The sequence below is a fragment of the Chiroxiphia lanceolata genome, chromosome 4 (assembly GCF_009829145.1).
Source record: "Chiroxiphia lanceolata isolate bChiLan1 chromosome 4, bChiLan1.pri, whole genome shotgun sequence".
Lineage (NCBI taxonomy): Eukaryota > Metazoa > Chordata > Aves > Passeriformes > Pipridae > Chiroxiphia > Chiroxiphia lanceolata.
Window position 1 is genome coordinate 65,011,055 of NC_045640.1, and position 26,063 is coordinate 65,037,117.

At 40.2% G+C, this 26,063-nt stretch overlaps 1 protein-coding gene across 2 annotated transcripts in view; it reads left to right on the plus strand.

Moving 5' to 3' along the window:
- Nucleotides 1-26,063, plus strand: part of LOC116785801 (AF4/FMR2 family member 1-like) — a 251,407-nt gene that overhangs the window by 88,036 nt on the left and 137,308 nt on the right. For both annotated transcript variants that reach the window (XR_004356733.1, XR_004356732.1), the window contains exons 21-23: nt 2,908-3,065; nt 4,232-4,322; nt 5,493-5,746. The gene's annotated coding sequence lies outside the window, so the exon portion shown is untranslated. The remainder of the gene's footprint in view (nt 1-2,907; nt 3,066-4,231; nt 4,323-5,492; nt 5,747-26,063) is intronic.

Sequence of the window (26,063 nt, forward strand, 5' to 3'; positions counted from 1 at the left end):
AGTGGTTCAGACATTGTGCTGAAGGCTAAATGAGAGAGAATCCCCAGAGGAGCAGTTCATGTGTAGGAACCTTTAGGATTATGGAGAAAACCATCACTGCTCTGTGATTTGCCATAATTGCGACAATCCAGACCAGCTTTCATCCTTTTGTGAGACTCCTCCTTGCTCAGCAAAGACACTGTGCCCATGGCACATGAAAATATAAGTGTCATCAGAATGCTCTGTGGTCATTGTTTATGTGGCAAACCCATCAGAATCCGTGTCCACTATAAATGTGAACCACACACAGTTAAAGAAACAAAAAAAGAAAAAATGCCACACCTGGGCAGCCTGATGCTCAGTCTTAGTGGATGGAGCTGAGGGATGTGGGTCGTCCTGTTTCACATAATTGCATAAACAAACTTCATAATTTCCTCCTCAAATATGTCCTCTGAAGGCAGTGTGGGTGAGTGACGCATTGAATGGTGGCAAGCATACCTCTTTCCACCTATTTCTCCTTTTTTCTTTTTTGGGTAATGAGTAGTGGTTTTGTCAGCTGCCTGCCTTGTGTTCATCACTGTCAGGGCTGACAGTGTAACAGATAACTGAATGGATTCAAGGCCACCCAGGGAATGGCGCCTGACAGGAGCTCATTCATCACTTCCATTTTGGAGTTCTCTAAGGAAGAGCTGGAATCAAAGAAGTAATCAAGGCTCACAGAGCTACATGAGTGTTTGGGAGGAGTGCTCTGCATTGCAAACAAACCGAGATGTCAAATCTGTTTTGTAAATGAAGTGCTTTTCTGGAGAAAGTGTGAGTATAACTGTCACTGTAAGTGTATTCCCTGTAATATACTTCTGTGAGTGCCTAGGGCCATAGCCCAGCTTCCACATAAAAAATTGCAATTGAGAGCAGAAGACAAAAGGGTGCATTTTAAAATGTGGTTTGACCATAATGGTTTGTTTAATCAGCCTCTTTATCTTTAGTTCTGCTCTGGACATTTGGGTTTCATTCATCCCACATAATTGTCCCAGAAACTGTGATGCTGGTGAGGTCCAGGCACATGCTGCACTTTGCTATGGGCTGTGTGGACTTCATGACAAGTAAGAGAGTCTGCCCTTAAGACAAAAGTATCCTGTTAATATCACAGAATCACAGGTAGGGTGGGAAGGGACTTCTGGAGATCATGTAGTCCAACCTCCCTTCCAAGACAGGGTCACCTAAAGCAGGTTAAACAGGAATATGTCCAGGTTTTTTTTGAATGTCTCCAGAGAGGGAGACTCCACAACCTCCCAGGGGAGACTTGTTCCAGTGCTCTGCCATTCTCAATGTAAAGAAGTTCTTCTTTGTGTTGAGGTGGAAATTGTGTTTAATTTGTGGCCATTACCCCTTTTCCTGTCTCTGGGCACCACTGAAAGGAGTCTAGGCTCTTGACACCTGCCTTTGAGATACTGTATTCATATATACTAATGAGATTCCCCTTCTCTTCTGTAGACTAAACAGGTCTAGCTCCTTCAGTCTCTCCTCATACGAGAGATACTTCAGTCTCCTAATCATCTTTGTGACCCTCTGTTGGCCACTCTCCAGTAGCTCCTTTTCTTTCTTGAACTGTGAAGATCAGAACTGAACATAATACTCCAGAGGTGGTCTCACCAGGGCCGAGTAGAGGTGGAGAATCAATCCCCTCAACCTCCTGACCATACTCTTCCCGATGCACCCCAGGACACCATTGTCCCTGCTGGCCACAAGGACACACTACTGGCTCATAGTCAACTTGTCATCTACCAAGACTCCCAGGTGCATTTCTGCAGGAGCTGCTCACTAGCAGGTCAGCCCCCAACCTGTACTGGTGTTTGGGATTATTCTTCCCCAGGAGCAGGACCCTACACTTGCTCTTGTTGAACCTCATTAGGTTTCTTTCTGCCCAATTCTCCAGCCTACCAAGGTCCCGCTGAACGGCAGCACAGCCTGTTGTGCTCTCAGCTCTGCCATTCAACCAGTTCTTCGTCCACCTCACAGTCCACCCTTCTAACCCACATTTCCTGAGCTTACCTATGAGGGTCACAGTGTCAAAAGCCTTGCTGATTTTAGTTTAGACAACATGTACTACTCTCCCTTCATCAGCCCATCCTGCCATGTCATCATAGAAGGCTATCAGACTGGCCAAGCACTTCTTGGTGAATCCATGCTGACTACTCCCGATGACCTTCTTTTCTTTTACATGGTTGGTGATGAACTCTAAGATGATCTGTTCCATCACCTTTCCAGAGATGGAAGTGAGGCTGACTGACTGGTATTTTCCCATGTCCTCCTTCTTGCCCTTTTTGAAGATGGGAGCAACACTGGCTTTTCTCCAGCGATCGGGCAGCTCTCCCACTGTCTGTGATTTTTCAAAGATGATGGAGAGTGACTTAGGAACAACATTTGCCAGCACCCTCAGCACCTGTGGGAGTATCCCATCAGGGCCCATTGATATATGGGTGTTAAGTCTATATAGCTAATCTCTAATTCAACCCTCTATGACCAAGGGGAAGTCATCCTTTCTCCAGCTTTCTTTTCTTACTTCAAGGTCTGGGATTCCTTAGGGCTTTCCTCAGTATGAACTGGAGGGAGCAGCAAGCTCTCTATTGGCAATGAGCAAGGGGTGCTTTGGATGCTGAGGATGAAGGTTGATGGTCAGGTTAAAGTAAGGAAAAGAGCAGCAAAGAGTACCCAAGAGTACTTGAGTGCATGCAGTTCCACCTTGCAGGCTAAGAAACAACCTGAGAGGTCCTGCAACCTCAGCTAGGTTCTCATGCCAAAAGGTTAACAGTACAGCAGCACAAAGACCATTGGTGTCATGAGGTCTGAACAGGCTAAATTAATATGGTGTTAATGATGTTATGCATATCACAGCTATCTGCAAGTTTTCCTTCATGTTTCTTTTAGGAGTGGCACCTCGAAGGGAATGGTGGAAGGACGTTTCGGTTTCAGGGCACGCTGCTGACCAGACGTCCTCCAGCACCCTACCTCTTACTTAGAGGTAAAATCACCCAGCTTTACTAACTCTGACATCACAAAAACTTCAATAGTCATCTAGTGAGAAGGTAAGAAGACTTAACATGTAGAATAGGAATTGTGATCAACTGAAGAACCACTTGCAAAATTCAGGCTCATTTGGGCTCCTCTCTAAAAGTAGAGGGTATTTTGTAATTTAGGACCATCTTTTGGTTACAGATGTATTTATTACAGTCAGGATAACTTCTTCAGGAATTTTCTATAGCACAGTGGAAGTCTGTCAAAGAGCATCACTGCAAACTCATGGCTTAAGTGAGGAAAAATGAATGTCAAAGAAATTTTGTGACAAATGAGGGTCTGAGAGGAAAAAATGAGTATGAAAAAATGAGGAAGGAGGAAGAATGTTGGAGAGCAATATTTGATCTTGCAGTGAATAACTCAGGAGCTTCTGTGATCACTTTGTTAAAAGGAAGAGTTCTGTGTGGACCAGCTGCTATAGAGTGATGGAGCTGTAGACAAGGACAGTGAAGCCATTAAGGCAAACCATACAATCATAATGAACTGCTATATCCTATTCAATTAACTGATCAGAGGCACAGGAAGAAAATACTAATTTGCAGTTATGATGCAATAAAAATCTTGTAATGTGTAGGTGCAACATTTTATCTGCAATATGTACCCCAGGTTTCATTTGCCATGTCTTTTTGATTGAATTAATTTGCCACAGAACTATTAAGAAATATGTATATTTGATTTTGTTCAACACAGAATCACAGAATGGTTTAGGTTAGAAGGGAACTTAAACACCATGTAGTTCCAACCCCCCCTACTGTGGGCAGGGACATCTTTCACTGGACAAGGTTGCTCAGAGCTCCATCCAACCTGGCCTGGAACACTTCCAGAGATGGAACACCCTCAGTTTCTCTGGGCAACCTGTGCCAGTGCCTTACAACCCTCACAATGAAGAATTTCTTCCTAATATCCTATCTAAACCCATTCTCTCTCATGCTTGGCCCTTGAGATGTACACAAAATATGTCAAGGCATGCAAATCAAGTCACAATGAAGACAGTAGAATTAAATGTTAGAATCTGACTTTAACTTGCAGAGAGATATCTGGGTGTGCATGACTTGCCTTATAGAATTTAAACCAATAGAAAGGTGTCTCACAACACAAGGCATTGTGAATCGGGGAGGGACTGCTCTGAGATTACATAGAAAAGGGATTAAAACAGAATCTTTTTTTCTTCTTGCAGAATAAAAAGAGCTAGATACAGAAGCAAAACCCAGAAGCAGCAAGCTGTCGTTTTTCATCAGCTTATTACTGATCTGCCTTTGATGTTTCCGGTATGTGGACTAGGAGAGGGAAAAGATAATAGTTTACTGGGGCTCAGCTGTGAAAAAATAATTATGAAAGAGCAGGCCTAAAACATAAGTAACCAGAAGACATTCCTTTTGATAAACTATTTTACAAATGATCTACAAAATAGTAACAAATGGTAGCAGCTGAAGTAGATGCTATCAGATGGGGAATAGATTTGTCCACCCTTCCTGGGATCCTGGAATCATCAAAAAAATTCCTCTGTTTGAAGCTGAAGAAACAACTTTAAATCATAAATAGTTGTAAATATTGTATTTCTGCTATAACTAATACATTTTTCTGATAAAGTGGATGAAATTTACCTCTTATCAGAAGTATGTCTGATAAAACCAGACTTAGCTGAAGCAGGAAGCTCTTTTAGGCAGTAATTGCCTTTGTGGACATCAGAAGAAATCTCCCCTCTCTCACCTCAGTGGTGATGTGCTTTTGCTTCCTATAGGCACTGTTGTGCAGCAAGAGAACAGTCATTTCAGCTGGTGTGATTTAAAGCCAGATGAAAAAAGGATCAGGGAGGCTGATGCTAAACGCAGTGGTGCCCTGGCAGCACATCAGGGAGAGTGGAACAGTTTAGCAAGAGAAAGCAAAGTGTCATTTATGGAGAAAATAGAGAAGGAAGAGAGGACAGGTTTATAAAAATATTTATTATTGAAAAAAGTAAAATGTCCTCATGGTGGTGAGGTATCACACTCAGTAGAAGAAAAGGGAGACTAAGCATGTTACGATGTGATGACCTTGAGGGGTTCCATGTGTAAAAGGCAGTACCCACATCCTCCACGGCTAAGGACCATTAGGGACATTTTTGTCCCTAAAGATGATTATTGCTTTATAAAGAGGGATCCCCCTACATTTTTGTCCCCCAGCAGGCGTGTTGGGGTGGTGATATGCTGCTTGCCTTGAGAACAGTCACTGATGCATCTTCCTATTGTAACCTAACTTCAAATAATTACGAAAATGCTCATTTTCTCATGCAGCCATTTAGAGCTGGAGCCCAGGGCCAAATGAGGTCTGTGGGACACTCTCCGTCAGCATCAGTGGGTTTTATATGAAAGCTTCACCTTTGTAGCTCCACCTTTCTCTATTTGAATGATTTTCTTTATTCAAAGTACATTCAACTCATTTACCCTTTGTCTTTCTAGGATGCAACTGTCAAGGTCAGCCAGTACTAAACTGAGTATGATAATTTGTTGCTGTGGCCAGTGATATAGCAGTACATGGAGTAAGTGAGAGGAAAATTTGTTTGTTCTTGGAGAGGAGCCTTCTCAGTTGGTGCTAGAGTAGCCATGGTTCTGCTTACACTCAGTGTGACTGCTGGGAAAGACATCAAGGAGTTTCCCTCCACGAAGTCATCAGTAAGGAGTTCCTACATTTGAAGAATAAGGCTAAAGAAAAAGTAGGCAAATCAAGCATAAATGGGATGTGGGTTCACTCATAGTTTGAAATCCAGATTGGCATCTGGTTCGTCATCAGAGAGGAGATTCCTGGTGATGTATGGGTGGAATCTCCATTTAAAAAAAAATAAAAATCTATTGCTTTGCCACGCTGTCCTTGTGCCCACTGCCTCCGAGAGGACAGATTTTTCACTTCAGCAGGTGTCTGAGGGAAGAGGGGCCACACTTTGTTTTTTCTCATGCTTTGAGCTTCATGATTGGGTTGGCCACACTTTTGATTAAAAATATAATATTTATGTAGGTACAAAAGGTCTTGGCATTGATGAGACATGTGAAAAGAAAAATATCGGGTGGTTTTTTCATGCTTTTCAAACCAATCTTGTCCTTTGAGCTGTTAGGAAGCCTGGTAATAATTATTATAATAATTAGCCAAAGTAATAATTAAAAAGTATTTTAGTATGTTGTAATTGCCTAGTAATTTCACCTTCGTTAATACTAAGAGCAAATTCCCTGCTGGTGTTAGGTGATCCTGAATATAAGAAGGATTTATAAAAATCCCCCTTCTTAATCTTGTGCAGACTGAAGTGTTTAATGTTTGATGAAGTTTGTTTTCTGAAGCTTGATATCTGTGCCTCTGGGAGTTCAAACACTGATGTTGTCATTTAAAAATAAGGAATTAGAGAATTAGATCAAAACGCAGTCAGTAAGTTTTTGCAACTCTTTTCTTCACCTTGTGCTGACATATTTAAATCCCTGTAGAGTAGCCAGGAAGACCCTTGTCTTTGCTGCTAAAGAAAAGATTGGGGTTTTTGACTTGCTTTGTAATTTAATTTTTTAAAAGTTTTTAATTAAATGTGCATGAAGAGTCCCAAAGTGGAAACCCAAGGAAGATGAGGCTTGTTTGACCACAAACTAAGCAAAGAAAGTTGACCAGTGTCTCTGTCAATGCTGCTACATTAATGTTTCAACTTCCATCTAACATAAAACCAATTTACTTTTGTTTTGTTTTTCTACATATTTAGTTATTTTATAATAGCAAAGAGGAAGTCCTACATATGGCTGTGAATTCCATTCCCAGAAGACAAAGTTTTCAGTGAAAGCTTTTACAATAAACATGAATAATGACTTTAAAACCTCTCTGACATTGGGGACCTGAACTATTGCTCATAAAAGATTTTGAGAATGGTTCTCTAGGAGGTAGTGTAACAGGGGGATTAATACTCTGCTGAGGGAATTTATAAGACCCCAGGCTTGCCCCATGAGCCCATTGAAGGGAGTTTACACCAAAAAGATACAAGGCACCCAAAATCCACCCAATGGATTTATTAAAAGGGCCTTGTGTTCTTTTATACCTTGAGGCCACGCACAGAAATACGTGACAATGTCTTCAGGAGGTCAAAATAACACGCTTTTATGGGTAAACTTTGGAAAATAAGGGAACTTGGCAAAAGTTTAAAGCAAATATATTCAATCAACATAAAGTATTTCACAAAGCTTAGCAAATTCCAACCCATCCAGGCTTAAGTTACCCAAATATCAAGAAAAGGGAATTAGGAGAATAAGGAGAAAGAAGGAGAGTGAGTGAGAAAGAGAGAATTATAGCTACCAGCATAGTGACTGACAGCTGCACTAGAAGCTCCCAAGGAGGCAAGGTGTGGGGGCAGAGCACCACTCCACCTTGGCAGAACCTGATCTGCTCCCTCTCCCCCACAGAGAGTTGTTTTGAGCCATTGAATTTCTTTCAGTCTCTCACAGGATTCAACACTTTTTTGGCAGCCCTCTAAGAAAAATATGATCAGCAAAGTCTCAGCCAGCAAACTGACCTGTGGTGAATCACTGTCCTCTTTAAGCACTGTTAAAATATCATTACAGATGCAATCCTTTCAGAAAGCTTTTTTTTTTTTTTTTAAACTTGGGTCAGAATTTCTTTTTCTCCCTTAATTCTGTGTAATAATCCGAAGAAATCTGGCACAAAGACTACTGGTGTCATGCTGATGACTGGTCTGCTTTTGTCCCAGGAGAGTGGGAATGGACTCCTTCCTTTTGCCTACTCAGGTCTCTCCTTCAGTAATTAGCTGGAGCATTCCCCTCACCTTTTTTTTTTTGCACTTGCACTCTTGATGACTCTCCTGCAACCCTCCAATCCGAGGCTAGAGATTTCTGCACAGTGTTTTTCCTTATGGCTCGGGCCGATTGCTGCTGTTGGCTGAGAGGGCTGTTTAGTATGTGAATGCTTGGGGTTGCCTAGGAGGCATTGCATTTTGGATCAGAAGAAGTCCCAGAGGGTGCCTAATTAAACTTTAAGCTGTACGAAGCCAACTATTTCCCTTTAGATAGGAAAGAAAGTTTATGTCAGGAAGAGGTTTTTGGCTGCAACAAACAGATTGGTGTAAGCCATCACAATGGGAATAAGACAAAGAACTCTGATATATATACATATATATATATATATAATAATCTGAAAGTAGGAGTCTGTTTTTCTGCTTACAATAATTTTTTTCATAGTTGCCACAGCTTCAACATATCCAGATCGATGCTATAGTGGCTCTGACTCAGGGGTTTTGTTTAGCAAATACTCTCAGGCTAAAAGTCTGATAGCCCTTTTTTGCAAATCTTATAATCTTTGAGGGTGCAGACCTATTTCTGCTCTGTTCTGAGCATTTATATTTTTATTAAATCTGTTGTTACATTTATACCCTGTACAGATTTGTTTGTTCCTCTTCCTCAAAGTTGGCTCTTCTGGTCTTTAGGTGATTGTAATAATGTTTGAGTGGCAAGGCATGAAGATTGCGAAGAAGTATGTAAAACTTGTTGAATGTATTTTAGAAAGCTAAGAAAAATTATATTGTCTACAAAAACACAAGGAAGAAACTAGATTTGGCTGGTATTATGATGTATGTTGAGAGACAAGATACCTGTTGCCAGGGTATTTTGCCATGCCTTGGGGAAGAAAAGAGGAAAGCATTACAATTTAAGTGAAAACCATAAGGCCTAACCCAGTGAGATTTAGTATTTGGACTTCCAAAGTGCCAGTTTTGAGTATGAATTTGCCATCAGAGGGGACAAAATATTCCTAAAACTGGTTGTGGACTCTTTTTCTCCTTACATTGCTTAACTACATTGATTCTAAATGGTCAAAATAATTTTGAGACTAAAGGCATTTGGACACTGGATTATTATATTAATTATTGGCTTGGACCAACTCAAGTGTGTGCATGTGAGTGGGGAAGGGACAGGTCGAATTTCATGAAGGTGAGGTGATGCCCTATCCCACACCCTCGCCCCTTGGTGTCTCCCTGGGCATCCCTGGAGCAGCTGTCTGCCAAAGGAAACCCAGGAGCACTGCCCATGCCACACTCCAGAGCCCCTGACCCAGCCTCAGACTGGTGAGCACACCTGGAAGCCTCACCTGGGGGTGAGGGGTGTGGCCACGGGGAACCAACACAAATAAAAGCAGCACCATGTGCTCTCTCTGTTTTCTTGAACCTTGTCACCTGGGCACGTGGAACTTGCATAGGACTCTAGTGGGTAGCTATGATTTTCTCATTTTCTCTCCCTTCCTTTACTTCTTCTTCTAATCTCCTTTCTTAATATTTTGGGTAACTCAAAGCTGGATGGGTTGGATTTTGCTAAGTTGTATGGGTTAGCATGTGCTGAGTCAATGCTCTGTGAAATGCTTTATTTGGGTTGAATGTTGACCTTTAAACTTTTACCAAGTTCCCTTATTTTCTAAAGTTTGCCAGGAAAAGCGTGTTATTTTTGACCTTCTGGGAAAATGTGTGTGGTGTCTTCTCCTTTGTGCTCTCTCTTAAGCCATTAAAAGAATTGAAGGCTCTTTTAATAAATTTGATGGGCAAATTTCTGAAGCCTTATATATTTTTAAAGTAAAGCCCCTTCAATGAGCTCATAGCTTGGAGCCTTACAAAGCTTAATGTTGTTTAGCAGGATAAACTTATCTTAAACTGCAAGAGTAATATCTTAATATCAGAAAAAATAATATTTTTTTTTTAATAATGGGTATAATTATTTGCCTCTGCTCAAGTTGACTTCATTTTGCTGCTGCTGATGGTGGAACAGTGCTGAATGAAAAGTAGCTCCTCTCAGCTCAGGTCTCTGTTCTGAGTGTGGTAATTAGTGGTCTTCTTGCAGAAAGACCACAGAAAGAAGTGATAAGGTGAGGGATGTGGAAAGAGTCCTCTTGCTTGCTCACTCTAGAAAAAAATTTGGATTGTTTTTTTTTTCTTTCCGGATATTTAATGAAGAAGGAAGCCTTATCTTTGTGTGAGTTTTCTAAATGTGCTGCTCTCATCTTTCTGTCCTTGAGGGCCTATGTACATTTGCCTTATTAGTTTTCTCTTCTTACGAATAGAAATGAGAAAAAAAATTAGCAAATTGGTCTTCAAGTAATGAGAGCACATTTAAATGTCCAAGAAGCAAACCAATGTTTTTGTGTTTAAAGTGAAAACAATGTAGATGCAATAAAGTTCAAAAGAAATTCTCTGTATATTTAATATTTTTGATATCAGAAGGAGGAAACATTTCTGAAATTATTGGAAAAATGTTTTTGTGGAATTTTATGGGGAATAAAACAAGGTTTTGTTGGGGAAAATTGAATTAATTTAGCTTAATATTTGCATATCAACCCTGGTGAGGTGTGGATTTCAACCCGAACAACTCCTTGAAACATTCTGAACACAATGCAATTTATTTTAAAAACAAACAGGGCTTTTCTAAAATGTCTTACCAAATTTGTTTTTCAGTAATAGAATTCTCCTTATATCAAATATTTCAAAGTAATCTCTCATCAGGCACTTGTACATCGGATGATTTTGTTTTTCCTTTGTGTTTTGTCCAAAATAGGATTCCTAGAAAACTTATTTGTCATTTATGGGAAAGAGATATATGTTGAATAGACCTTCTAAAACAAACATTAACACTATCGCTCAGAATTTATTAGAACAATAGATAATACAAAATTCTAACATAATCCAGGTTTTCTGCCCTGTTTTTTGCCTGTTAAGTCTTGCCCTCTGATGTGTGAGGTGATCTATAAGAGCAAAAGCGGAAATCTCCAGGAGTGCCCTTAATTTGCCTGAGCATTTTGTTTAACAAAATATATAACCACAAGCACCAGCAGAAGATTGCACCATCTCTCTCACCATCTGTGTTTAATTGCAGATTACCTATTAAGAGTGCAGTGGTGGTGACTACAGGTGGGAATGCAAGTTCCCATTTTTTGAGAGTTGCAGGACATTTCCCATTATAAGATTATTTTCTGTTCCATTTGAGAGTTTTCCAGTTCATTTTCCATGCTGGGTGACTGCCTCCAGCTCTTGCTTTTTATTTATTTATTTTTTAATTATTTTCCATTTGTTTAGAGGAGCTTTCAGTGTTGTGAAGTTTTTTTGCTTGTTGTTTTTGAGGAGAAAAACAACAAAAATATTTTTATTTCGTTTTTTTTCCCCCCTAAAGAAATAACCTTAGTGGCCTTTTTCTCTTTAGTGGCCTGATCTCTCCTCTTTTCCCCTAGCCCTTAAGGGCAGATCTGACACATCTTTTTGCAGGGTTCTAGGCTGGTATATGTGAGTGAGGCTCTCTTTTTGGTTGGATGATTTTTGGTTGGGTTTTTTTTTTGTTTTGTTTTGGGGTTTTTTGTTGGTTTTTTTTAACCTTAAATCTTGCTTGCTTGGTCTGTGCAAGTCCCATGTGGAGCTCATCATGGATTTACAAGTCAAACCTTGGGGTTGGCAATGGATGGCAGACTCTGACTTAATGTGTCACCCCCTGTACTGCACAGGGGGCCAGAGCTGTGGGGTCAGCTTCCTCGTGCAGACACCCTTAGCAACTTGTTGCCTGCCCCATGGGTGCTGGGAACAATGGGACCAACCATCTGCTCAGATGCAAAGGGCACAAATGGCAAGGTAGCAGGAATAGCTACAGAAATGCCAGGTTGAAGGCATTTTTTTTGTTTTAAAATCACTTTCTGCCATAACACGCTCCGCCCTCTTCAGGTGTTTGTTCATCGAATGAAAGCGAAGGAAGAATTAATTTTTAGGTTTTTTTGAAAGTAATTGTTCAGATGATAGGCACATTAAAATAAAAATGGATTCACCGTGACGCATCCCAACTATTGCTTCCCTAAAATAAAAATTATTAATTTGACAAAATTAGCTGTTACTGGACAAACTTGCTTGCTGATTTAACTACAGCACAGTCATGGATGTATGGATTAGTGAGTGGGTTTTCAGAATATTTGTTATGATGTCTTTGTCAGTCAGGGAAATTTATTATGGCATTGTTGTCAGAGGAGAAGGCATGAATAAGGTCATCCCAGAGTATGAAACTGTCTCTCATGCCTATCAATCATGGATCTAGGCACATTTAAACTGCTCAAGAAGTTCATTCTCCTGCTCAGGATTTATCTGATCCTTAATGCAGAAGCACTTTAAATACCAAATTTTATACAGAGCTCCATCCTGTACTGGATTATTCTTTGCCATAGCTGCCATACAGCTATTTCCAAGAGATTGCCCTGCAGATGGTTTGAGCTGTGTGTAAGAGCCCAGGAAGGGGGTTGCCTGTGCTTCCCTCAAAGGAAATGTGAGTATTTTGCTGTTATTTAGTAAAGAATGGAGGAAGAGGGGTTTGGGTGCATGTGGAAAAGAGCAGCAAACGTAGCAGAAAAACAAATGCTGCTTTTGTATCCAACCCCAAAACCTAAATGAGAAGAGTCAGGGAATTATGGTGTCAGAGATGAGTTTTTGCAGTTCTCCCTCACAGCTGACCTGACATTGTCCAGCTTCTCAGGCTGCCATTTATGAGGCTGCTGTTGAGTGACAGTTTTATTGATGCTGGTGTGGATGTCACCTTGGGTTTACGCACAGTAGGCACAGCCAGCACCTGCAGTGGCAACAACAGTGTCTCTTTGGGTATACAAGGGCGTTGAAGTCCCCTTAGGAGCTTCTGCAGTACCAGGCTAATTGCACTGTTGCTTCCCTAATGGTTGCAGTTGTGTGCTGCAGTGATTCTGACCCTCAGAGATCCTAATCCGTAGTGTTCTGCTCCCGATGGCTTTCCTCATTTCTGCTCCTCCCCTGAGCATGGCTGTTGGCTACCCTGGTGTGGGAAACAGGCTTGAGTGAAGACAGGATGTGCCAACCTTGTGTAGGTCACATGCTGGAGATCAAACCATATACTTCCATTCAAAGCTTCTATTATCCATTTCTTTCCTTTCTTCCTACTCCTAATGGCATCCTGTTTCTGCTTCAGGAACGTTGCAGAGGTGTCTAAATAAGGTGATGTGATGCCTGTGATGCCATTGTAAGCTATGGATTGTCACACAAAAGAATTCTGAACTGTGATGGCCCTTATGTCAGGGCAGAGTGTGGCAGCACTCCCTTCTGAAGCAACTGCTGCTTCAAGCAGAAGACAAAGTACAAGACTTTTGTTTGTAACTACATATAACCATGTCTGGCTGCACAATTACCAGTACTTTAACCATTTAGTGGGAGACAAGAAAGTAAGTTGGGGATTAAATGAAATAACAACTACCTTTTAACATATTGGGATTTTTAGGGTGTCATTGTGCTGTCAATATTTTTTTCATTAGGTAAATTATTTCACAGGGATTTTGTTTCTGTCTGTTCCCACTGGTCCCAGTAGTTGTAGTCCCTGTTTCCAAGGTGAGGAAGGTCAGCAGCACTGCCAAGTGGTGTGGTAATAAATGAGAGATGAGAAGATAAACTGCCCAGTTCTGCCCACTCACCTCCGTCCTATAGATGCAGATTGACTCTAGGACATGCAAGGGCTGCCAAGTAGTTAACCTCCCGAAAAAAAGAGTGCAGCAGCAACAAATGAACTGTCCTTTGGTGAATCTTAATGCTTCCTTAATTACACCCCTGTAGGGTATGCACTGCTTAATAGCCAGCAGTGTCCACAAGGATAGCAATTCCAACTTAAGTATTACACAGTTTTAGGGAAAACAGGTACTGTAGTTTTTGAGAAGGGATAAGGGAGAAAAAAAATTGAAGAGGATTGGAGAACTGGGATTTAAAATGTCTGTTATTCTACTTCCTTTCCTTTCTACCAATATTGAAATAGACATGTCCTGTATAAAATGATCTCCTCATTGAACAAATTCTCACAGACTGTCTGTTTGCATGGGAATGTTGTACATGTTACTCCAGCAGAGTGGTACTAGAAAACTGTCTTTTTGAACAATCATACTCCAGCCTAAGTACATATGCATGAGGAGGCAAATACTATTAGATTTATTAAAATCACTGATTTTTGCTATGCTAATATCTATTCCCCCTTCAGGCAAGACTGAATGTAGCTAACCTGTCATATATTTTGAGTATGGGAAAACAGAATGATTTCTATGATTTCTCTTTGTTTTTAAGCCCTTCAGACTATGTTGTTTGAAAGTGTTTCAGATAAAAAATTACTTTAAAAAGTGATTGCTATAACATAAATCTGTCAGCATTTTGCCTTGAAGTCAGTGGGCTGCACCAACCTGAGGTACTGACATACTGCCTTCTGACAGCTGGCTAAGTGGCTTCTCATCAAGGAACCTCCTATTTTCTTGTCTCTCTGGAATCTGCACGTTAGGCCTATTATTCAGGGTGATCTGAGTCTGTAATTAGCTGATGTGTAGACTATCTCTTCTATTCTGATGTTTGTATGAAAGTGATTTATCCTGGAAACAGAGGACTTGAAGAACAGCAAAGCAGATTTTCTGCTTGGAGAGTCAGCAGGCTATTTAGGTCCCACGCCTTGGGACCTGCATGCTCTTCAGTTTATCTTGCTTGAGGTGCTGCAATACTGGCTAGCTCTTTATTTGGTCTTTTCCACTCTACCTTCATTGACATGGGACAAAGCAGTCCAGCTGCCTTGGGGACTGAGGGTTTTTCTCTGTCTTCCCTCGCTCATTTTTTCCTAAATCTCCCTCAGGTTCAGAGGGGGACCAGTGAAAAATTAACTTTTTGCTGAAAAAAAATTGAAAACCTGAGGGGGAAGAGATGGGTTATTTTTGGAACAAAAGTTGTCTTTGGGAACTCTTCCATGTCAGAAATATTTTTGCTTTAAAGTATTTACACTTCAGAGCGTTTTGAAATTAAATGGTTCCAAGCATTTGAATGATGTCAAAATGAAAAGTTTTAAACAAAGAATATGTTTTCAGCCAAAATGATTTGCCAAATTTGGTGTTAATCAGCAGTCTTAGTTGCCTTAAGCCTGTACTTTTCCAGGGCAAAATACACGAGGTTGAAAAATTGCCCAGCAATGTGCCCTAGTGCCTCCTGTACAGCCTTCCTCAAGGGTTCAGCCCAAGGCAGCAGAGTTTTGGCCTCCAAAGGCAGAAAAGCCAGAAAAATACATGAATATTTCTAGAGACTTTGTTGGAAAATATGAGCTTACTAGAGGTGAATAGAAGACTTCAATGTAAGCAGCATGTATGATGCAGCAGTCAAATTAAACTGGAACATGAGTAAATTATATATCTAAAACTGAGGGCTGCAGTAAACCCTTTGATTTTAATCTGAATGTTGGCAGCCATCAGTGGCTGAAAGATTTCAGCACATCTGAGCTTTTTTTTTTTTTTTTTTGGAAATGAGAGACAAGGAAGGAGAGGCTCCTATCACAATAACATGAAACATTGGCCTTTGGTAGGCTGTTCAGAACAGTTGTCATGTTAAAATGAATGTAATATCAGTATTTTAATCAAGGCACATAAGCCTTCGAACAGTGCAAGCACAGTTTTCCCCTTTTGACTTGTTATTTATACAGATCTGCACTGTCATTCTGCAGTGCTTACCACAGAAATACTGCTTTCCCCTGTAGTGCTGTCTTGGGTCCTTTTGCATGCTAATGCAATATTCTATTTCTAACTTGAAGGTAATAGATTAGTGAATACATGAGGCCATCATTCCTCTGCTAATATGATTCCAGCCATGCAGAAAACTTGAGGTTTGTCATAAACAGGCCAGCTTCTGAGCGTTCTTCATTTAAAATTCAATTTAAATAATTTCTAATTTAAGTGTCTACTTTGTTTTCTGCCTTTCAGCTTTGATGCACTTTTTTTTTCTGTTTTGGTAGAACTTGATGTTAACTGTTAGTGGGTGGGGATGGACCTTAGTGCTATTTGCCTTTGTCAGCTAACTGTTTCTATCCTTGTCATTCTCTTTGAATAGGAGGTATATTGTAGTTATGTATCAAGTATTTGTCTTGATAAGCCTTTCAAATAGAGTTTCAATGCCTTCTCTGGACAGGGAATGTAGACTTCTGCATTTAGTTTTTGCTTCTCTTTCTGGCATGGCTGCACAGACTGTGGTGCAGTCCAAACACATGACAACAAAAATACCACACTATACCCCAATTATACTGTAATTCCCCTTCTTTCGGAGCACAGGGTGGTGGGTGACATGAAACTTGTGTACAGCCTGCTGGGCTCAATGAGAACATAACAGGGTGCTAGGGGTTATTTTATTCCTGCTTTCAAAGTGAAAGAAGGGGCCATTGTAATGTCTTTTAGGAGATCAAGCAGGTTGATGTAATGATGTAATCAAACCAGGCCTGCACAACTCTGCTGTAGTGTGCATAAGAAGGTAATAGACTCTCCCTCTGGTCCTTAAGCCATGGGTGTGAAAAGCTGTGTACCTGCCTTTCCCTGCCTGGTGACCTGGTACTAAAGTATTCAAGTGAACAAGTGCCACCTGGTGCTTACCACAGGCAGAAGAGTGGAAAAAAGGTAAATTATGGCAATGTCAAAGGGTGGGAAGTGGCCACAGCACAGCGGGCACCCCATTGGTGGAGTTGAGAATGGACTGGTTTGGATGTGCAGGACACCACTAGCAAGGGCTGATGCTGGCCCTAGTGACCCCCACTCTCCTGCTTTCTCCCTTTCCTGGGGATCTGGATGGTGTGGTGGCCTCCTGGCAGTGCAGTGCTGCTCGTGGTCAGGGAGGTTGTCCTAGCATAGGAGCCGTATCTTCTGTAGCTATCAATTGTTACTACACTGTGTAGTGCTATGTCACAAGTTCTAAGTATTTGGGTTGTTCTGGCAGAGTAGCTGGGTTGCTGCTGACATTTAGCATTAGGCTGGGGGTGTCAAGCAGAGAATAACCCTTCTTAAAAATCCACATTTTTTGTGCAGGGGCCAGGCACCACAATTCCAAGTAGAGTCATTTAAGGCCCATCCCTCTCCCCGATTTACTTTTTGTAGTTTTTAGACTTTGCATTTTTATGGTTAATTTTTTTCTTTAAGGATTGCTTATGTTGAGAAAAAGAAATTATAATTTTAAAGTGAATATCTGTTTGTTTTGCGCTAATCTCAGGATGATATACAATAGCTTGGGGATCTGAGAAATAAGACAGTAGTCAATGCTATCTTTCTGTTCCTTTATGTTATAAGCAGGTTCATGTCACTCTTGTATATCCTGATACACTTGTATTTTAAAGATGATTTTCTCTTTGTCTCTTTCTATTATTCACAGTGCTTTGATATCTGTGTCAAAGAATTGTAGAAAAAAACCCCACTGTGCAGCTGAGAGGAAGTGTGGAACATTTTAGCTCCAAAAGAGAATTTTTTTCATTAAGATATAAATAAATAAGAGTATGGATTATATTTGAAGCTAGTTCTCTTTTATTCAGTATCTACTGCAATGGCTGTGTTTTATAGAATAATATAAAACTTATTTTTTTCTTTTAGAGAACAGTTTCTCTTTGCCTCTGTAGACATCAGTGATTGCAGTGAATCACATTAATTTAATCCTGTACCTTTTGACATTCTTGGGAGCTTTTCCACTGACTGCGGTGAAGCCAGAGTCTTGTCTAATACATTTTAACTTGGGTGACAGAGTTTAAACCCAGGTGAAGCTGTTTCCTGCCAGCACTCTATGATTTTACTTTTACTTATGTGTGTTTCTCAACTGTGTAATGGGATGTTAATCTAGACTTCCAGGTGCCAGGAGGAGTGTTTGAGGAGAAAGAAGAGGAGTTTGATCTTACCTTTCCTGTGTTTAAGAGGTTTCCTGCCCTATAGAAAACACGGTGAGGAAGTTTGCCTTCTTTATGTCCAGGTGAGACTCCATAAAACCACTCTGGAAAAAGCCCTGCTGGAAGTCTGATATCCAGCCACTGACCCCAGGCTCCTTGGGACCACAGTGCATGGCTTCCCCCATCCTCAGGCTGGGGGGGTCTGGCTCAGACCCTGGTGTAGGGTACAGTTGGAATACTTTAAAATATAGAAATCTGTTTCTGCCCAAAGTGGAAAGATGCTGTAGTGAAGCTGGTAGGGCTCAGTAGGTGCTCAGCTATAGGTCTGTGGTGTTTGTGGAGCTGGAGAGGAAGAGGTCAAGACCAGCACTGCTGGTTGTGAAGTGGTGTGAACTGACTGGACTTGGCTGATCCCAAGTCAAACTGGCATTTTGGACACTGTGGTAGAGGGCACTTGTGTCACTAGTGGAAAAAAGGCACATGGTTGTTGGTTGTAGGGATGCGTACAAACACTTACAGCAAGTGAGCAGAAACCCAATCATACAAGACCCATCTAGGTGAGCTCTTGCTGTAGTCTTTATAATGAGTTAAGGTACAATGGCATTGCAAGATTACCATCTGTCTTAAATAATATTTTATTTTCTCATACCTATTAGTTCCTTCAGTAAGTTTCTTTGATATTGTGGATTTTTAATGTTAGACTTCTAACTAGGGACTTAATTTTTGATAATGCCAAATGGCATTTGAATGCTAAATGCTGTAGTTTTAAAGTGCTGTAGTAATAAGATTACTTATGGCTCTCTGTATTCTAAGAAAATAGAAGTATCATAAAGATGATGCAGCTATTTCTAGAACATGCTGGTATTTGGGAACGAGTTCAAGAGGAAAATTTCCTTTTGAAATAACATAAGTGAAGCCTCCTTAAAGGCATTCTACAAAATAGATTTGACTGACCTGTGGGAAAAGAGTATCCCAAAATTTTCTGTTTCTGTTATGATTTGTTCTGTTTCTCTGACAGACTCAATGGAGCAACATGTTACTTGCAGCTGCTGCCTTTGGCCAGAAAGGTTAGTGAGGAGTGTGACCCAGACCCACAGGCTTGTGTGAGAGACTGAAAAAAAGGTTATTGAAGGTATCAATGGCTTGCAACAACTCTGTGGGTGGGGGCAGGGGCAGACCAGGTTCTCCCAAGGCAGAATGGGCTCTGCCCCATACCCCACCTCCTTGAGAGCCTCTACAGTGCAGCTGTCAGTCACTGCCCCACACCCCACCCTCTGGAGCCCCTAACCCAGCCCCAGGATGGTTATTAGCCATTGGCACACCTGAAACCCCAGACCACACCCCCTGAAGCCCCTAACCCAGATCCCCAGTGGGTGGCAGACTGAAAGCCCCACCTGGAGGGGGAGGTGGCCACAGGAGGCCAGAGCAGATAAAACTCATGGCACAAGGCTTCCATGTGGTCACAGCTTTGGATCTGTGTTAGCTGGTTCTACACTTGATCTAAGGTGGTAACTATAATTCTCTTTCTCTCTTTCTTTCTTTGCTTTTTCTCCTAATTCCCTTTTCTTGATATTTGGGTAACTGAATGGGTTGGAATTTGCTAAGTCAGCACTTTGTGAATTGCTTCATGTTGGTTGAGTATGTTAGCTTTAAACTTTTGCCAAGTTCCCTTATTTTCCGAAGTTTAGCAGTAAAAGATACTTTGACTCCCTAAAAAGCATCATAGCATTTTTCCTGTGCACGGCTTCAAGGTATAAAAGAACTTAAGGCCCTTTTAATAAATCTGTTGGGTGGATTTTTGGGGCCCTACATGTAAAACCCCTTTGATGAGCTTGTGGGGCAAGCTTAGGGTCTTATAGCTTGACCCATGGGTAGCCAACACACAGCCTCATCAGTCTGTGGAGGAACAGGCTGGGGCAAGCAGCTGTGACTGTGATGTGGGTGCAGTGCATTTCTCTTGGCCAGGTTTGGTAGATGTTTTCTGAATGCGCTTGCTAGGGTTATTCCAGAAAGTAGCAGCATTTCAGCATTCTACACAAACCAGAATAGCCATGTTGATTTGAAATCTCAACAGTGTGTTTTTGTGTTCTAGAGGAGGAATTTGAGGGCATCTTGATTACTATAAGACTTCCAATCTGTAAAACACTTGAGATTTTGAGAATCAAAATAAACTTCCCTGCAGTACTTGCAGGGCTAAGGTCCTGTATTTTGTCTCTCAGATGGAGATGTGAATTGAGGCTTGACTTGAAATGTTAATATCACAACTGAGAGAGCTGCTATATCACTCAGCCTGACTCCAGAGGGAAAAGACCAATCACTTTAGAGTTAAGATGCTTGAGTGAGAAAGTGCACATGGGCCAAGAATGATTGACGTTCAAATATAATTTTTTTTTGCTCTGTTGGATGATACCTGAGAAACTTCCTGGGCTTAGAATAAATAAGGGTCACTGAAGAGCACGTCTCAAGGCTGCTGCTACCACATAATCTATGGGTATGATAATGAATTTCCATTCTCTGGAGAATAAGATGCTGTACTTAAACTGTTTAAACCGTGAAGCGATTTATATGACAGCAGCTTCCTTTTAGCTAATGGCAGTGTAGAATGTCTTTGAGACTCACTAGAAAGAGTAGGCTAAGTATTTAGTGGTTTTATGAAAAATAAGACCAGCAGTTCCCTAATCTCCACAAGCAGCCAATTGAATCTGTCATTCCAGATCCTAATCTGATAGTGCAGTGGGAATCCTGCACCAATACAGTCATACATGCCATGTACGGTCTGGACAGTTTGGGTTTATTATTGAGTTATGTTCAATAAAACATGTCAGAATGGTTTCCTTTTCAGGAGATGATATATAGGCACTAAGTCTGAGTGTTGTAGCTGTTCCATGAAATACAGTTTTTCGAATGTCTTAAAAAGTTAATGCAGTTAAGATTTTGCTCAGCCAGATTATGGAGCCTCTGAAAAATAAATTTAGTTTCAGTAGAGTGACATCTCTCATAAAAGCCAAATCTGTCTTTCTTGAAATTCAGTTTTTGAAATGAGAGCTGACAATTTCTTGTACTGTCAAATGCCTTTGCTCGTTTAGTCTCAGGACAGCCTCTCTTTTAGGCTGAGGAAGACAAAAGGTCACAAGGAGAACAGTACTTCTCTCCCACCTCAGAGCTTGCATTAGCTCTCATTACGAAGTTCTCTTTATATTCCCATCTTGGCTTTGGCAATGCCAGCTGCAAGCTGTATAATGAACCTGTACAGGACCTACAAGGAGGGGAAGTAGAGTGGAGGGGAAACGAAAGATAATAATGTGGAAGCCCGGCAAGAGTCACACAGTGCATGAGTATCATCTGTCTGAATGAAATCTCTTTATCTGGTAATTCCAGATTAGCTGGAAGAATATTTTAGGTTTCAGTCATACTACCAAGCACATAGCAAGTTGCTATGCAGACATCCAATGAAAATCAGAACTTTTACCTACCTTTGTTTGAATTTACGTCTTAGTTGAATGTTTAATACTTTTCCCCTGTGTTTCATCTAAGAATTTATCTACTTTTTAAAAACTGGAAATAGTCCTATTTGTGGGTATTAATGATCACATTAAAGATCACATTTTAGCTACTGTGCTAAAGTGGTTTCTGAAAAATCTGTGGTCCCAAAGCCTAATTTTTCCAGTGTATAATTCCAGTAATTTGAACCTCCAAAGTTGAAAGTCTGTTACTTCTTGTTTGGAAAAAACAAACAAACAAAAATGTGGTATCCAAGTCAAATTTTGAGACTGTATGCTTCTCAAGCTCTTCAGTGGTAGTTCCAGAAGAATTTCCTGTGACTTTCAATGAAGAATAAGTTTTTGATAGCTAGCAAAAACAGGGGAAGATTCTTCACATTTGTTTTAGCATACATGGAAGTATGCCTTTATTATTCATGATATTTAACTTTCTTCCCTGCCAATGCATATGTGTTAAAACATGCCTTTTGTTTCTGATCCTGCTGAGAAACTGTTGTTGTCTTATGCATCAGAGACAAACATGAACATGTATCTCATAAGCAGGGGGAAAGGATTTGTAGGTTTTTAGCACTAATAATGCTGTTGAACCCTTTCACAGCATCATCCTGTCAATGTCATCAGAGGACCAGGCCAGGTTTTTAGCACCTATTAATGTGAGGACCTGAAATAATTCAGTAATTATATTGAAATAACCCAAAATTGCATCTGAATGATTTCAAATAATATTTTTGTGGTTTTATATGTATTGAACTCTTCCAAAAAAATGTCACCGAGCAAGTATGTAAAAGCATTTTTAAGATAAATAGTCTTGGCTCTCATCTTAATCAAAAATGCAGTACCTCGTGTTATAGAAAGTTTCTGAAGTGCTATCACAATGTTATAATAAATATTAGTATTTATATTTATTAGTAATATAATAATACAGATTATAAATTTTAACTTTGCTACATGTATGAAGAGAGATCCCATTTAGGAAGAGAACACACAGTTACACGCCCAGATTCCATAGTCTGTAGTATGTCTGTATTTTTGATTCAGTTTTGACACATTGGTATTTTTTACATATATTGTGCCTTTTTATTTAAATTTCTTTGTTTTTCCTGGGGTTGGAAGAAATTTGTGCCAGTCGGAAATCAAGTATTAAACACTGTGTGGAGTTATATGTACAGTTCTGCAACAGGAATGTGGACAGCCTAAGAATAGCAGTATCAAGAGCAATTGCTTTGTGTAACATCCTTTGTTTGCTGAGCATTGCCCTACAGTGAGATATTCAATATGCTCTTTACCCGGTATTTGAAGCATGGAACTAGGCGCTGCCTGGAAGTGGATTTTCTTTTTTGAGACGACTGCCAATTTATAATAATTAATGTGATAAGGACAGCAGCTGTAGCTGTCTCTTAATTCCTTCATCTTAGAGTGAGAGCTAGAAATGGATTAGTTAGAGATAAATATATCTTATGGCATTTTCTCCTGAGAAAAAGCCCATTAATAATATTGCATTCTTGTTGCAGGACTGGCCGGCATGGTGATGAAAGCAATTTTCCATTGCTGCAGGGAATTGGCCACGGTGGACTGAATGCAAAAGATAAATGCTGGCTAATTTTAAAGATGACGAATAAAATCTTGACTCTAGGCACTGAAAATAGTTTTGTGGGATGATCTAAGGGTGCCTTAGCCCCAGGAATGAGTGGCTATAGGTTCTGTCTAGTGTGGATGAACTTGCTGCAGATGTCAACTGAAGATTAGGAAAATGGAGAACATGATCTTGGGGAAGCGATGCAGTTTTTAGTGCTCCTGTTGGGGAAGGTTTATTATCTTTCATGATGTGATGCTTCCTGTTCCAGTATTATCCTAAGTGCGCAATGAAACATGTTCTTAATTAAATGATTTACTTGGGAATATACACACTATGATTATTCAAGAATTTCCAAAGTTTGCAAGGAATTTTTTCTCTATTAAACAAGTCATCACTGACTTAATAACCAAAATTCATTTCTGGAATCTCTGTTTTATATAAATGAATTTACTGTGAAAGAAAAGCCCTGTACTGTCCGTAACTGAGGTAATTTTCTGGATACACTTGACTTGATCATCTGTAACCCAAGTTTATTTGTACATCTAACCTGGATGACGAGTTAATAGGCATCTTTGGATTTTATGTCCTTTGCTGATATAACCGTGAAGGCTGTTGGAAGTGGTTTGACTGATGTGGGTGTTGTTCCCCAGAGACTAGCCTGAGATTGTTATCTCCGACAAATGAAATCAGCAGATTAATTTTTGATTGCTGGATGAAGGACTAATGCAAATCCCAATGAAAGATTCAGCAGTTGGTGGTGGTTTAAAAAGTGGCCATGGTTTTGCCATTTGGAAAGAGATTAGATCCTTAAAAGTACTGTGCAGCCAACCTGTTTTATTATCCCTACAAACAAACACAACACTGGCTCTGTCACAAAATTGTTAACAATGTAGTGTGCATAAAATCAGGGATAGTAGAGCTTTGTGCTTTTCTAGGTTGACCTTTCTGTCTGATACAAAGGCCGTTGTGAAAGAGCTCTGAGGAGAATCCCAACATCTTTCAGCAAAAACGTGAAAGCTTTGATGGTGTGCCCTGAAATTAAAAGCTGTTGCAAGGGGAGAATTGGACAGCTGATTTCTTTGTGAGTTTGGCTGAGAATAAAATAAAGATAATATTGAACATGACTGTCAAGTGTTTATGGATGCTAGATGGATTTTTCCTGTTGTTTTTTTTTAATTAAGTTGATTTGCACAAATTGATTTTTTTCCTCAGAAGCTCTCTCAAAAAGGTGCATGTTGCAACACAGGAACTTTCTGCAGCCTGTAAACTCAGTTTTCTGTTAACTATATGTAAAGATTGCCTGTGTTCCACCGTGATATGCTAAATGTTTGAGCAAGTCTTAGCATTTGGAATAATCTCACATTACATGCATTTGCAAAATTTGTGTGCTAATATTTAGCTTCCTGTTTTCAGGCAGGCTGGCTTTTTTTGTTGTGGAGCCAGAATGGAGAACTGTGGGCAGCTTCTGTTTACGTAAAAGATGGGAATCTGCTCTTCCTTGTGTGCAGTGATGTGTTTGTGGCTGACTTTTGTCTCTGGGAAAAGAGATGGGTGCAGATGCTCCAAAAGAGCAGCTCCTCACCAGCTGAATTTGAGGAGATCATAGTGTAAGTTTTGCAACAAACATCTGTGAAACTCGGATCTGTCTGATAGGCAGCATCACTATCTTGTGTGTGCAGGTGTATTCCCATGAATATCCTTGTTAAGTTTGATGGTTACTTAGTCATATTTGGCTTTTTTTTTAAAATGAAATATATCAGCATTCTGTATCTTTGAAGCTAATTGATTTATATTTTTTTTTTGTCCCTAATGCCTATTCAATTAAAATTTTAACAAAATACTTAGAAAGGAGCAGTTTACTCTCCTCCTTGTTCCCAGGTGCAAGGACTCCAGTTCTTTCTAGCCTGATTGTTTCCGTGAAAAGTGATGAAGCTGCTCATCTCACTCCTGTGGAGTAACAACCTCACAGAAATTAGTTGCAATATTAATGAAGCAAAATACCACTCAGCGTGAGGAAGACTGGTAGGAGAAGGTGAAGTGCAATTTAAAGCTTTAGCTAGGTCTTATAATAACCACATTGTTTGTTCTCCACAGCCTAAGCAGCCGAATGCAGAGGCATCCATGATTGAAAAATGATGGCATGTGGTGATGTGGCTGCCAGCAAGCTCAGAGGACACATTTGACATGGTGTGCCTATTCTGTGAAGCAGCAAAGAAGCAGTTAAGATAGATGGGAGTCATGTGGCTAAAAATCCTGCATGTACTCTGGAAGCTCATCCAAGGTACTTAGAGCCCATTTTTATTGCTGTCTCTCAGGATTTGTTCACAGTTTCTGGAAAACACAGTGTGTGCTGCTGATAGAAAGATGTCTTCTTTTTCTGCTATCCAAATGCCTAACAAAGAGGAATGGAAACCAAAAGGAAGCAGAGTGCTTTTGTAAAACCTGCCACTGGCAGGGTGTTTTGGGCTCAGCTTCATTCAGGGTGCGTCATTCTCCAGATGCCCACATGGGGAAGTAAATACCTGCCTTAACAACATGCCTGACTTGCTCCTTTTTTACCAGGAGTTTAATTTGAAGGAGGTGGCTGTTACTTCAGCTACCGAAATTATGGAGAGTTCATGGACTTTCTCTGCTGGAAAAAAAAAAATAGTGAGTCCAGTTTTGCTGTGATAGAGTATCTGGTTTGTGATTTGTAAAACAGGTGCTGTACATTTTTGGGATTATTTCTTTGTGAATACTTATGCAGGAACCAGGAGTTACTTTACTGCAAAAAAGACTTTGGTGTATTTGAAACAAATTATTTGCTTAATAAAACATAAAACTTTATTTTTTTTTAATTCAAACAAGCCTAAATGTCTCAGACTTTTAAATAGACTAATTTTTATTTCTTTGGATACTGTCTTCAACAGTTTATTAAAGACTCCAGGTGTTATCTTTGGAACTGAGATGGAGAGTTCAGGCTACACTCTATGATGACAGACTTTACTTGAGGATCTGCCTCATGCCAGCCGTCAGTATAAACACAGCAGGGATTTCCTATTGTGTTGTTCCAGAACAGTCTCATTATTTGGAGGATATATCAGAGAAAAGTAATTTGTTGTGCTCCATAATTTGTAAGTAACTAATTGCAACATAGGGTGATCCTAGAGTTCATCTGGCAGCTACCTGTAGTTACAAGCAGACTGCCAAACATGCACAAGTGAGTTGTTAATCTTTTTTTTTTTTTTTTTCCCTGGTGTTCATAAGGGT